The following is a 15,320-nucleotide window of genomic DNA, read 5'->3' on the forward strand; positions in this document are numbered from 1 at the left end:
TTTTATTTTATTTTTATGTTTTAGTGTACACTTATGTAAGCCTAAATTAGGGAGCATTGTTCCTGCTGTGAATATACACGGTCTATAAATTAGTAACTATTAAAAATCCACGAAGAAAGAAATAAGGGTTGTTAGATTTCCTCAAGCTGTAGGAGATAGTGAATTACATATTATTAAATGCTCATATTAATACACCTCTGACTAATCATACTCGAGTCTGCGGTATTTGGTGGTTGACACAGCGTTTCCCTAATGGAAAAGTGAGATTATAGAAGCCTCAGTATGAGAGTCACATACCGCGCTTCGCAACCTACCTTCGTTCCGCCTCTGGCAAATATTGAAACTGATGTCGCTAATATACATTTAGACTCTCAAAATATCTGTATTCTCAAGACATGAACATGGGTTGTATACTTAAAATAATAAGAGAACTATTATAAGCACTTTTGCTTTTGTTACTATATTCTGCTGTAACTGATTTTCCGTATCCTAATGGTTTTATACGACTTTATGTGTTCAATTTTATAGCAAATAATAAAGGAAATCTGAATCCCATGATAAAACAAAACATATACAAAAGTGTATTAGAGCTTAGTCTAGAGTTTAAGGTCAATGACTACAGATGGAACCTAGAACCTGCTAGGCCCTTTCAGGAATATTTGTTAGGTCTCATTTTCCCATCCATGATACCAAGATAGAATAGGGTTATTGAAATGGCCTACTAAACTATTTACTAAGTATCTCATCAAGACTAGCACAACAACTACTATACACAGATATACATATAGTTAGTAATTTCCAAAACTAGTCAATACACTTTTTATCTATTTCTACAGTTCGCTGTTTTACGGATAAGATCCCGATAAACACGTCGCTAATGATTTACGTTACTGGAAAAAATTTCTTGTGTCGCAGCCTATGATTCTTTTCGCATTTTAATTTGTGATACAGTGTAAAATTTATGATTTTAATATCCCATATTACAGATTTATGAAAGTAAATTTACATCTGATTGTTTGGAACGGAATTACAACTGTTATTTGAACCACAATACTCTGAAATTCACTAGAAGATAAATCGTGTAGAGTGCATTGTATAATTATTAAGTTAAGTCCCTAGGAGCATGAGAAGTAGAGATTAGCTGATTAGGATCAGAAATGATTAGTATTGGTATTACATTGCTGGTACTACAACTCCAAAGAGATCTAATTTTCATGGATACAAATTTCGGTGCAGATTTTTTTTATAGTTCTTTAAATTAAGAAACCGGCACTGAGCCTGGATTTATAACTTGAAATATCCTTTCGGACTAGTTAATTTGCTTCACGTCCGGTCAATTATCACGTAAGAAAATAATTACAAGTAAAAACCTGAGTGGGAGGTGAGGTAAGAGGTCTTATGGATCAATGTCTACCGCAGAGGATATCTTCTGACAAAACCTCGCTCAGGTCACAATTAATGAACTGCCAGATAACAACAATGGTAGTAGGATGTCTCTGCATTGGCTTACATTGTTGGTGTAATGATGGGCAGTGATGTCGGTAAATCTACGTAAATTACTCAGATCTGTGTATCTGCGTACAACGCCAGTGGTAATATGAGATTAAATAATGATCTCTTGTTTTATTAAATCACTGTACTTTAACATTTGTGAATTCTATATAGACATGGAGCTGGAATGTAAAAAAAAAACAAACAAAAAACAATTACTAGAAATTATTGATTAAGCTAAAACTATACAATTCTGCTGTTAATTTATTATATCTTTCTACTTATCAAACATTATACCAAGTTTTATCATTTTCAATATAATTAACTCTTTAATAATTATGTATATAGAGTGTAAACATGTCCTGCACTGGCTTGGTAACTCCCGAACGATTACAGGTAAAGGAATAAAACTTGGTATATCATTACTGCACCTATAAATCTAATTTTTTAAATAACTAAAATTTTTTTATCACCTCGTGAGGATGGACGATTACGTTTCAGAAGAAAATCTTAGATGTGACCATAGATCGAGTATTACATCAAATAAAAAGTTGAAACATTTACATTACAGGTCCTGTTCTAGATAGTTTAATATTCCTGTCTTGACACAAGTTGTGAAATTTAAACTTAGTAAATGAATACTGGACTTAAGAAATAGTTTTCATGGCAATAGACATCCACTCGAGAGTAGTCTACAAGCAGATTTTACTGTAAGCTTAGCTCAAGATGTACATCACATATAAAGGTGTTCTTTAGCAAAAATTAATGCTAAAGCGAAAAACCTGGTATAAGTTATTATAATAGAAAATTGTTATATTTGGGTTGAGCGTTGGACTTAACTTGATATAATTCATACATTACACTTTAAAACAATGTACATCTTAAGCTATGCTTACGTTAATTCTATTTGCCAAACTCCTTGGAGCCCATCCTCCATTGCATTTGAAGTCACTAACTACGTTAAAAACTATTTCATAAGTCCAGTAATAATTTACTAAGCTTAGCTTTCACAACTTGAGCCAAGAAAAGAAATTAACCCATCTGGAACAGGACCTACATTGCATATATTTCAAACTTTAAACTAGCATTTATTTTAAATATAAAATCCTTTGAAGTCGGATTTGCGACATTCTACTCTACCAATAAAGACCCTTTACGTGATTTACTACTTGACCTTTGCTAATATTTCCTTTTGCGGTCATCCCCCTGGCATGACAAAAATAAGGTATTTACTTGATGGTAGGTGCAGTAATGATGTACCAAGTTGTATTGCTTTACCTTTAATCGTTTGGGAACTATCAAGCACAAGCGGAACCTTTTTTACATCCTATATATTAAATAGTATGAATATTAGCTACATGCATCACCGTATAAAGTATTATATATATATATATATATATATATATATATATTCAATGTTTTGTGGTGTGTAATATTAAACATAGAGAACTAAACCGACATACATTGTATAGGATTGATAGTGGTTTGTTAAAATCTATACATGGTTGCAACATATATTGTCTGTTCCAGTAAATGTGAACATGAATGTCCAGAGACATCCAGACACGCGCGACACTAATGGTCTATGTGACCTTTATCATAGATTACCTTTTCTACGTCTGCAACACACATACAACTTTATATTCGCTAAGTTTTACTTACTGATTGATATATAAATAGTGCTATGTTTATAGTATACGACACGAGAGGCCGTACTATAAGGATATTATTATATATATTCTCACCTAGCTTACGATTCCAAAACAAAATGCTTACATTATGTCATGATAATAAAATAGTTGTATTTTAGGTGGATATTTTAATTGATATCTTTAAAATTTTCTGAGCATTATGATAATCTATAACTTGAGGGACGGAAAACAAGCAATCTAGTTTGTGTCTGTCTGTCCACTTCTTCAAAATGTATCTATTAATTTTATTTGAAGAGTACAGATACATCGCATGGATAGAAATCTAACGTCAAAGTACTCGTTACTGTGTTATTATCGACTCATCTAGAATGATATCAATGTAAACTGTAGGATGAATCATCACTTATTAAATCTTCTTCCTATATTATCATGTTTCATTGAATGCTTTAACACCTTTCAATATAACAGCACGCGGCCGCCTTCATGACTAACACCACTGTACTAACACTAACACACATTCTCTCGGTTCACAAAACGTCTTGTGAGCCGGTTCAATACCTATATCTCCCCGGCTCATGTGTGTTTTATATAGTGTATGTGTGTGTGGTTTATTGGCTGCAGAGGCCACTGACATTTGGCGTGACAGAATAGTTTTAACTTATGTCAGCTCCTAGTTTAGACTCTGATATTAAAAGTTGGGCTTTTTCGGCCAGTAACAAATTAAAACAAGCCTTAGATGGTTTGAGTGAGGTGCGCTCGGTGAAAGAGAAGGGGGTACTATTTACCGCTGTCACTCCAACGGAGGTTCCCACTACCATTACTTTTGCTAACCATCCACCGGCTCTTTCTTTCGAGCCTCCCAGAGTTACTATGTCTCCGATGGGTAGTGGCCTCCTGAAGCGGCTGGTGAGGCATCATCTATAGTTGTGCCTTCCTTTTCTAGCTTTGGCAAACTGCCCCATCCTTTGGGGAGTGTTTTACAACACTTCCCCAGAGTTGATGGGCTTGACACTAATTTACTTATCCATTTCCTTCTGGAAGTTTTTAAGCTAAGAGAATTTCCTGGTATGACAGATGCCATGCTTATGCAGATTTTAGCGCAGTTTTCCTTAAGGCCGCTTTTTGATCGCCTTCTAGACTGCCTTAAGAGAGGTGCCACCTTTGACCAGTTCCACGCCGAGATTCTTGGAGTTCTTTGTACCTGCTCGGGTTAGGGAGCGCTTGCGGGTGGAACGCGTTTACCGTCCTCAGGCACCAGACGAGACGTTGAGCCATTTTGTCGGGGAGTACAGGATGTAGCCCGGGTGTTGCGCTTGAGCTTGAGCGAAACGGAGTTGGTGAGCCTTATTTTGGAGGGCATTAAACCTGAAGAACGCTCCCGTTTGATTTTTTTGTAGCCGTCCCGCATCTTTTGCGGATTTGGACCGCCTCTCCATCATCTCTAGAGGGGTTCAGGATGCGGATGATCAAAGGGAGGCCATGTCGAGGCATCTTCCTCACTTGCCTCCGGGGCCGGTCCATGCTCCGGTGCAGTCTGAGCCAGCAGCTGCTCCTTCCCGTAGGCAGCCTCCTACCTGTTATGGCTGCAAGCAAGTGGGACATATTAGACCGTTTTGTCCACTTAATAAAAAAAAACTAGTAAGCTTGCGGACGAGTAAGCCCGACTCGTGCCGTAAAGGTAATTTTAAGGGCAAATATGTACCTAATTTTGATGGTAAAAGGGTAGCTGGTTTAATACAGAACAGAAAGAAAACAGAAAGAAATAGACTTGGGGACAGTTATCATCGTTGGCCGAGAGGGGAGGTTGCTGCTCTGGCTGCGCAGGGAGTAAGGGCTGCCCGCTCAACCTGCCCACAACTGGATGTGCTTGTGGGGAATGTGGTGCAGAAGGCGCTGGTTGATTCTGGGTCCGCACGCAGCCTGATTTCTTTGTCGTTTTTTTGAAGATCTAAAATCCTCTGGGCTAATACGGCAGGTTGAGCCTAGGTTCACTTATCTGCTGGACTGCTTCACGCACACCTTTACCTATTATCTGTAGTGCCCAGATTCACATCAAAATTAATTATTTCTCTTGGGATTGGAGCTTTTTGGTGGCTAAGGACCTGACTTTTCCTTTCATCTTGGGAGCAGATTTTATCGGAAAAACTGGCATGATTTTGGATTTGGCCTCCAGTCATGTTTTCTTTGCTTTCGCCAGGCGGGTGCTCGTTCCCTTTTCAGATGTCGAGTCCTCGTGGGACTGCTGCCTTAGAGATGGAAGATAAGAGCTTGACTCCTCCTGACCAACTAGGACATCTTACGCCGAAAGAGGCTGAGGACATAAGGCAGATTTGTTCCAGTTTTCCTGAAGTCCTAACTGACAAACTGGGCACGACCAATCTCTTGGAATACGAGATTCGTCTTACAGACACCCGTCCTGTACGTTCCCATCCATATAAGCTTGCTCCGCCCAAGATGGAAATTCTGAGAAAATATGATTGATGATTTACTTAAGAGTGGGGTAATCGAGCCGTCTTGCTCAAATTTTTCCAGTCCCAGCGTTTCTAGTGCCGAAAACCTAATGGAAGTCCAGATTGGTCCTGGATTATCGAAAGCTCAATGCTCAGATAGAAATTGACTCCGTGCCTCTCCCCGATTTGCATTCTGCTTTCGACTGGTTTGGTAAGGCCAAGTATTTCTCCATTTATGATCTTAATCAGGCATACCATCAGATTCCTCTAAAACACGAGTCTCGACCTCTCACTGCCTTTTGTGTGCCTTGGAATTTGTACCAGTTCACCCGAGTGCCAATGGGCTTTGCTGTGGGGGCCCAAACACTCACCAGACTCCTGGATTCTATCTTTCATGATGTCAAATTTAAGTTCGTGTTCAACTATCTGGATGACCTGCTTGTGTACAGTGAGAGTTATGAGGACCACTTGACTCATCTAGAGGAAGTTCTAACTAGGTTGGGAGAGTCTGGCCTTACCGTCAATCCTGAAAAGGTGAGTTTTGCTCAGCCTGAAATATCGTTTCTGGGTCGTCTTGTCTCTTCTCGAGGTGTTTGTATTGATCCAGAGAGAACCCAGGCAATCAGGGAGTTTCCTCCTCCTAAGAATGCCAAGGGGATTGCCCGTTTTGTGGGAATGATAAATTTTTATCGTCGTTTCATCCCCAATGTTGCTGAAGTGGCGGCCCCTCTGAACTCTCTTAGGAAAAAGGGTGCCAAGTTTGAGTGGGGTGAAGCGCAACAGACTGCTTTTGAGCAGCTGAAAAGAGGCAGTGATGCAGCCTCCAGTCTTGGCTATGCCTGATTTCGGTCGTAAGTTCGTCTTGCAAACTGATGCTTCCTCCTTAGCCGTTGCTGCTGTTTTTATCGCAAGAAGTAGATGGTATCCGGCAGCCCATAGCTTATGCTTCACGCACGTTAACCCCTTGTGAGAAGAAGAGTTGTTCTGTTTATGAGCTGGAATGTTTGGCTGTCGTGTTTGGAATTAACAAGTTCAGGCGTTACCTAGAACATTAAAGAATTTTTGTTGGAAACCGACAACCAGGCACTTTCTTGGCTCCTTGCCCACCCCCGTCAGCTCGGGAAGATTGGTCGCTGGGTAGTCCAAATTTCTGCCCTTAAGTTCACAGTGCAGCACGTGCGAGGCACCCAAAATATCATAGCGGACACTCTGTCACGCATGTATCACTTACCCAACGACCACCAGAATTTATCAGAGCCGCCATGTTGTGGCGTGCTCCTAGACTTTCCTCTGGCATTTTCGGACATTGTTCCACACCAACTTAAGGATCCCGAGCTGAATGCTATCATCAATGAGCTTAAAAAACGGAGGTGCCCACCCTCCTTATTTTCTGTACCGAGGTGCTCTATGCTGCCGTGACAAGCAGCGGAGAAAACCTAAGTTAGTGGTGCCAAGCTTTCTTGTACCGATGGTCTTTCAGTATTTTCATTCTTCTCCTGTGGGCGGACATCTAGGAATTCATAAGACCATCGCGAAGATTAGGGATCAGTTCATCTGGAAAGGTATGGACCGGGATATTGCAGCTCGAGTACGTTCTTGTGAAATGTGCTCGCTAAGCAAACTCGCTCAAAATACCAAGTTGGGTCTTTTGTCATCTGAGGTGGCGGAAAAACCTCTGGAGAAGGTTTTCATTGACTATGTTGGGCCTCTCCCGCGTAGCAAGTCCGGAAATAAGTTCCTACTTGTTTGTGTGGATGCTTCTCCAAGTTTGTTTGGTTGTTCCCATTGCGGAGTGCTACCGCGCAGCTCACGGTGCAAGCACTTCGTAACCATTTTTTTCAACACTTTGGAATCCCCGCCATCTTAGTTTCCGATAATGGTTCACAGTTTGTCTCCAATATCTTTAAAAGAATGTGCTTTGGGCACGGAATCCGCCATGTGACTACTTCCCCTTTCTATCCTCAGCCTTCTCACGCCGAACGGTTTAATCGCAATCTTCGATCTGCTCTCATTGCCTTTCATGCGGAAAATCAGACCACCTGGGATCAACAACTACCTTGGATCCAATTTGCCTTTAATACGGCCCAGCATGAAAGTCAAAAGGCGGTACCTTTCGAGTTATTATTTGGCTTTCCGCCAAACAAACCCTTTGGCGAACCTTTGGAAAATTAGCGATCTTCTGCCACCTCCTGGTACTCCCAATGTGAAAGCCACTTGGGAGGCAGCCAGGCGGAATCTCATTCGGGCTAGGGAGTTAGTAAGGAGGAAGTACAACCGAGGTCGTATTGCCAATCCCTTCCAGGTGGGGGATCTAGTTTACTGCAAGGCTCACCCAGTCAGTTCGGCTGTGGATAAAAGAGCTGCTAAACTTTGCTACAGGTGGACTGGTCCCCACCGCATCTTGAAGTTTCTGACTCCGGTGACTGCCCGACTGGGAGATCCTCAGTCCGGAAAGATTTTCAGGAAGGCGCACATATCCCATCTGAAGCCTTGCCGGAGTCATCCGTGATTTCTCTTTAGTCTGTGCGGGAGGGTTTTAGGTCCAGAGGCCTGATCACCTCTGCTCCTTTTTCCTGATCAAGGTTCCTGTTTTCTTCTTTGTACCCACGCAACTCTTGGAGGGATTTCTTGCCTCCAACTGGATTTTCTTGGTTTTCCCTTCTGCAGACTTCAGGGTTTCCGGTTTATAATTCTTCAACCATTGGGGGGAGAGGCATTTCGTTTGGTTCTTCATTTTGAAGAAATTAACAGAGGGGAGTTCCTCCTTTTGGGGGGGAGTCTCAGCCGGTTCAATACCTATATCTCCCCGGCTCATGTGTGTTTTATATAGTGTATGTGTGTGTGGTTTATTGGCTGCAGAGGCCACTGACCATTTGAAGGCGTTTGGCCTTTCCGGGAGAGTGGCGTCAAGATTCCGAGCCGTGGGTGTACAAGTTAGGAGTAGCTCCAGTTTAAAATTTTTGTTTAATTAAGTGTTTTGCTAGTTTTGCTGAGCTGTTTTCCTTCTGACATGTGCGGCTAAGTTTACGGCCCCTCACTGATGAGGTCCAAGAGATCAGTGGTTTTTCTCCTGTCATCCTCTCCATCATGCGTGGTCGCAGAGAACCTTCGCTTTTGCGCTCTGCTGAAGGACGGCCACCATGATGGACATTTCTTCTAGTCAACATCTGTGATACCCTGCTCATATTCTTTATTTATTTTTTATTGTTATTGTTGCCATTTATATAGTTTATATTTTGTTATTTAATTTTAAGTTAGTTTTAGATATTATTTAGTTATTTCTTGGATTTCATTAGGAGCCCGCCCTTAGCCGAAGGATACCGGGTGGAATGGGCATTTCTTGTTTCAAATTATGGCGTTTCTAAATTTTTGTATGCAGGTGCACCTGACAAGGATTGTTTGAGGTATATACTATTGCAGGCACTTTTTATTTTTTTTTTATTTATAGTATATATATATATATATATATATATATATATATATATATATATTAATATATATATATATATATATATATATATATTTATATTGACTGGATAGGCCTATGTTATGTCTTAGTGAATGAACCTGAGTATACTGACCACGGTGTTCTTTATTTTACCTAGTTAGTTTTGATCCGGCATCCCGTTCACCACCATGGGCGCGCGCTTCCCTGATGGTTTGCTGTGGGTGTGCGAGCGGCGATGTACCGGTTTCACTTGCTCAATTAACTTTTGGAAATATGTTGTCTCACTGGGGTGAATCATCTTTAGTCTATCAATATTACATCGAAACTGCACATAGTTATCAGGTTTCATGATAGGCAACTACAAGGGGCGAAGCTTTATCGTGATTGACTGAAGCTTAATCAACCACTAATTCTCTACTATTAATCAAGTTTAATAAGAAACGCCTAAACGGAGAACGATAATACCTTCTGTGAAGGAAAGAGCTAGAAATTTTCTGAAAGTAGGCAAACATCTATACGGAAGCTATGAGGATCATAACTGGTCGGAGGTTAATTAAGCTATAGTCGTTGCACTCATTCAACTTGCCTTTACTAAACACTTTAGTCTTGGTTTATTTCTATATGATTTCTTGGAGTGATCTTGCCAATCATATAGAGTGATCCTTAATTTTATGTAGTCGGTAGGCAGAAGATCTACGTTTAAAACTAATATGGTGGTTTTTATGATCGATATGAAGAACAAGTTTTAGTATTCATTTAATAAACGTCATTGATGTTTTAATTTATTTAGTAGCTTTATAATATTATTATTTCTAGATAGAAGTAGTGTTTTATATAGTATATAATACGAAAATTTTTCTACATAATTACTAGTTTGCGAAAACCTTTCATATATATGGAACATGATTAGGGAAAAGAATTTACGGTAGGTTCGATTTTTAGGATTTAAATATATAAAATTTAAAAATATAAAAAAACTATATAACTGTCCATTTGCAACTGTCAGGTATAAAAGTTATAACTGAATATTCTAAGTATTAATTTGAAACTGACGTTCAGTTAATTACTGTAATCAATTAAGCACTAAGTAATAGCAGTTCTAACGTTGCATCAAATTTAGATAGTAAGAAAGGAGCAAAATTATCATAAATTTCACTCACTTCAAAAACGGTTTGAATATTTTGCTACGAAGAAGTGTAGAAGTTAACTTTGTAAATATAACGATTTGAAAAAAACGCTGTTATTGATATTTAGATGGATTGATTTTTTAAGAATTTGTATCATAATGAATATGTGTGAGATTTCAAAAATTCGATAACTATTTGGTGAATTCTGGTAGGAGAAAGGTTTAGAATAAAATGAATCACGTATTAGCTGAAAATTTCATAAAATATAGTGTTTTGATAAGAAACACAGACGTCTGTTATAAAAAGACTAGAATATAACTACCAAATATTGATACGGATATTTATAGCCTACTGATACGCTTTATTTGAACTTTTTTTGTAATTTAATAAATTAACCATATACTAAACCATGTACTGCAAATGCCTACTCTAATCACGTAAAATTACTTTTTAGGTGAGCACAGTTTCACTGGTTAACCTGCAGGCTGTGTTAGTTCTGTTGGTTCAACCCAAACTAAGTTCATCCAATATCTAATAACCTGTATCCACTACCTGTATACACTAAACTAATAAACAAATGCAATGCACTCTTTGGAACTATTACAGACTAGTTAAAAACAATATCCACTTCTCACAACATTGCGTTGTTGAATAGCTGATTTGTGGTACCAACTTACCAAATCATAATTTTCCTTGTTTGAAGTGACAAAGATGGGCAGGTACATGTTGTACCTGTTTGGATAATCTTGAACAGCAGCAGTATTATTAGGTTTTAAATGTTAAAATTTAGTTTATTTCAGACTTAACTATTATTTCATTATAATTTTCTTATTGTAATTACAATTTTTATATTGAAAAATCGTATTTCGAATGCTCTTTTTGTGTTACATAGTACGTCTTAAACAATAAGAGAGATGCAGTTACGACACAAACTTTATCCAATTTATCATGTAACATACCATTAGAAAAAACTGCATTCGTCTCTAAATCCCTCTTCCCAAACTCCCAGCAAATAATAATGTAACCTCGAGTACTAAATTTTGGGTCAAAACCTTTGTTGGCCGTTACTTAGTAACAAAGGATTTCCGGACCTATTTTGATATGATCTTGTTTCACTTTTTTGTATTAAAATACGCTCAGAAAGTGCCGGTAACTCTACCCGAATCAGCCTGTATACATACAAATTAATGTAATAAAAGTACATCTTTTGTTTCATTTGTAGTGTTTAAATTGCTCTGGCTCCTATTGTATAATGTTTTTCAAGTATTACTAAGGCATGAATTAAAAAAAATATGATTATGATTATAAATGAACTAAGTAATCCTAATAAAAATAAGTATAAAGACTACACTATTTAAAGTACAATATTCAAGCAAGTAGGAAATTTAAAAAATACGTGATAGAAATGTTATTTAACGACTACATATAAATATACAATATAATAAATATTTACAAATAACACCTACGTTTATGAGATAGGCAGATAAACTCCTGATGTACCTAATACTCAGGACGTTGAGGCATTGACAGTATTAGGTTCAACCTCAGTTAAACATGCCTGTAGAATACTGAAGTACTCCTCCACTCGCATAGTTATGTATTTTTGATTTCCAGGAATCACACACACGCACACACACACCAATATATATATATATATATATTATATATATATATTTCCTTATCACCACTAACTTCATTTAAATGGCAATTTAAATTATATTATTTAAATGACATATTCAAAAAGGCATGTTTTTCTTTTCTTTCCATAGTTAATTACTAACTAGCTGTGATTTTATTATTACATTTTAGACCCCAGTTCACCTATTTAAACCGATATCTATCTAAAATCACTAAATCAAAATATAACTGAACGTTTGATTCGGTCTTAAAAATACATAACAAATAATCACCTGATTAATTAAAATTTTCTGCTATTTTATTTGATTCAAAGTGTCAAAAGTTATTGTTTCCTCTCATTAGTTTACGATATACTGAATAAACAAGAGGAATATTAACTATGTATTCATAACTGTTAAGAATACAAAACTAAAAGATGTTTTATAAATATAACACCAATGACACATTTAGTGCGAGGAAGAACAAATGAAAATCCATCGATGTCAAAATACAGTTACAACCAGTGGTGACTCGAAGTAACTTCATCAGAGACAGGAGGTTAAGCAAATTTGTGCGCGTAGTGAGTTAATTAGTCAGTATATTCAGTAACTACTAATTACAGTATTTCGCTTCACATCACCATACGGCAAATCCAACAGAGTGTCGTGAGTCCAAATACAGATACATCCTGAATATGTATATGGAATCTTCCTGGTTAAATTTGTAGGTTATTATTTTTCGACGATTTATTTACTGTGGTAAATAGTACGCGGTTTAGGGTACTAATAAACTAATAAAAATAATTATAATGCAGATTATAATTTTACGTAATTATGTGAATGATTTAAGAAAACCATTATTTTGAAATTATGACGAACAAATCTATTTGAGCCTAAATGTAACTTTAATCACAAAGCCTGGCCGTATGCTAAGATATCAGACCATCAACACAGGCCTCTAATGGCTTCACGTTAATCGTTCAATTATGCGTACCTATTATTATTTTTTATTATAATCCAGAAATATAAAAATTGTGGAATTAATCTTTATAATACTAAAATGGCTTAGTTTTTTTAATTATATATAAACCTGTGGAATTTCACAATTATTATCAATTTCATAAATGTTTGTAACTCGGTATTCCTTTAGTGAAAGAGAAGGACTGAACGGCTTCTAAGATAGTAGGGGCAGATCTTAAGTGATTATTTGAAGAAAATGACGTCAGTAACGCTAGTAAGAATTATTTGGGTTAAAATACATTAAGCTTAGTAGGTTCTTAAATTAGTAGCTAGTAATAAGTATGTTATTACTGTAAAAATTAAAAATTTTACAAGTTCTGTGTGTTTACTTCATCATGCTGCAAAATTATGTCATTGCATAACCACAGTAGCCTACACGAGTCCGACTAGATCTGCGACGAACACAATATCGCTCTGATCTGGAGGGTTGACTGCCTTAACATTCAGGACTTTTTTTAGAAACAACATAATTATTTAAAACAAACAACCACTTACAAAAACAACAAAAAGAATGTAATATAGGAATGTATTTACTCCGTTGGGGAGTATCTAGCTTATAAACTGTATTGGATGATAGTATTGCATTTTATTTTATTTAATGTGAATTTCCATTCATTAACGTATTGGAATTTCATACAAATATTGTAATTTTCAATATTTTTGTTCATGGATCTTGACCTATGATACATGTCTACGACAAAAAAAAATATGGAATAGAAATTAACACCATGATCTGAAACATTAATGTGTTACCTATTGTTGTAACAATAACCTATTATTTGCCTCAATACTGAATAAAAAGAAATTACAAACATTATCTAGTTGAATTGGATTTAAATAATTAAAAACTATGATTTAAGACAAATTATACTCATACTAGGGCCTAACTATTGATTATTCAAGTTAAATCATCTTAGATTACAAGCAAGTTTGTCTCAATAACTAGCAGAATGGTTAGTAACAATTTATAATATGAGGTGAAACATGGAAGTACGAGTAGCTAATCAGCAACGTGATAGAACGTTTCTATTTGCTGGATATAAAATATATTAAAGTACACTACACATAACATAGCTATGGTGAGAAGGTTGATTAAAATGGGAGTGGTAAGTTTAGCTCCGGTTCACCTTTTTCTTAGTGCGGTATCTTAAATCCGACGCCGTCACAGGCTTTATTTATGGAATCTGTATTAATGTTTGTCTTAAGAGATCCAAGAATAAGTCAGTGACGAAGTAGCTCAAAATGAACTTTTTACATCGTTTCGACATTAGAGACAGCTAGACTGCAAAATATAGCGTAATCTAGGTGAAGCGGTTTTCTCATTGTCCTATCAGGTGCACGACTGTGTGCTCTACGAAGTTCAGACGCGATTACAATACAAAGTACATTGGAATAACCGCAATTTTACACATAACGTAGGTCATTAAACATAAGAAAGTATCATTTTTAGGCGTCCACAATTTGTTTGGTTGTTTTGGTTTGTGGATCTATTGTAATATTATTTATTGTACATGTTTGTATTATTGAAATTGTATTAGTATATATTTTTAAATGGATTATATATGTAATTATTTCTTTGCTTTGTAAAGCCATGTTTTTATCTATGGAACTTTAAATCTAGTACCTAATAAAAATATTTTATATTATTTATTTAGAGGTATTATTCATTACAATATCCTAACACAAAATAAAATTCGTGTTGCATTATTAAATCCTAATACTTTAATTTTGTATTTTAAGATCACATAATATAGGGTAACACACACAAAAATGAACAAATTCGTAAAAGGTTTATATTTTTCGTGCGGTTTTTTGTGTTAATTTACATTTTATTACTTTTTATAAGAGCAAATAATCACCGTTGCTGAATTCAAACGTTATAATAATCGTCTTAATCCAACACATTATCAGTGTACTGCGTAAGAGAATTTGAGTATTCAAGCACAATGAAGTGATTATCGTAGTCTGAGGAAGCAGTCTCAGGTCGGTCTGGAACCTGTCCAGATCTTGATTGTTGGCGATTGTTTCTCGGTCTCCAGCCAACCTGGATTCCAAATTGGCGGCGTCTGCTGACTAGTTTGAGGGACTGTACGCTCAACACAACTCCAGCAAGTTTCTCAGTATACAATTTACAGATGACAAAAACTTTATATGTAAAACTTTACAGTGGTTAAAACTGAAAACTTAACTTAAAACAATACTTTTATAAGAAAGGTTGCTATATAATTATACTTAACATATGCTATATAACATATAATTATATGAAACTTATACTAACATGAAAAGTATATACATATATTTGTGTTTTGGATGCATTTGCAATATATCGCAGGCTAGAGATTTTGACATAATTAGTTACTGAGAGTGAAATTAGAGGGAGTAGGTGTTACAATAATGAAGAAATGTTGCTACACAAGGTAGGTGAACTCCACACCACGTGTCGCGTAACAGTGTTTCATGAAGTTGCTTGTATAAAGTCTAGTCTGCAACTCATTTAATTCTCAATTTGTATAAGT

Source organism: Homalodisca vitripennis, chromosome 6 (genome assembly GCF_021130785.1).
Source record: "Homalodisca vitripennis isolate AUS2020 chromosome 6, UT_GWSS_2.1, whole genome shotgun sequence".
Classification (NCBI taxonomy): domain Eukaryota; kingdom Metazoa; phylum Arthropoda; class Insecta; order Hemiptera; family Cicadellidae; genus Homalodisca; species Homalodisca vitripennis.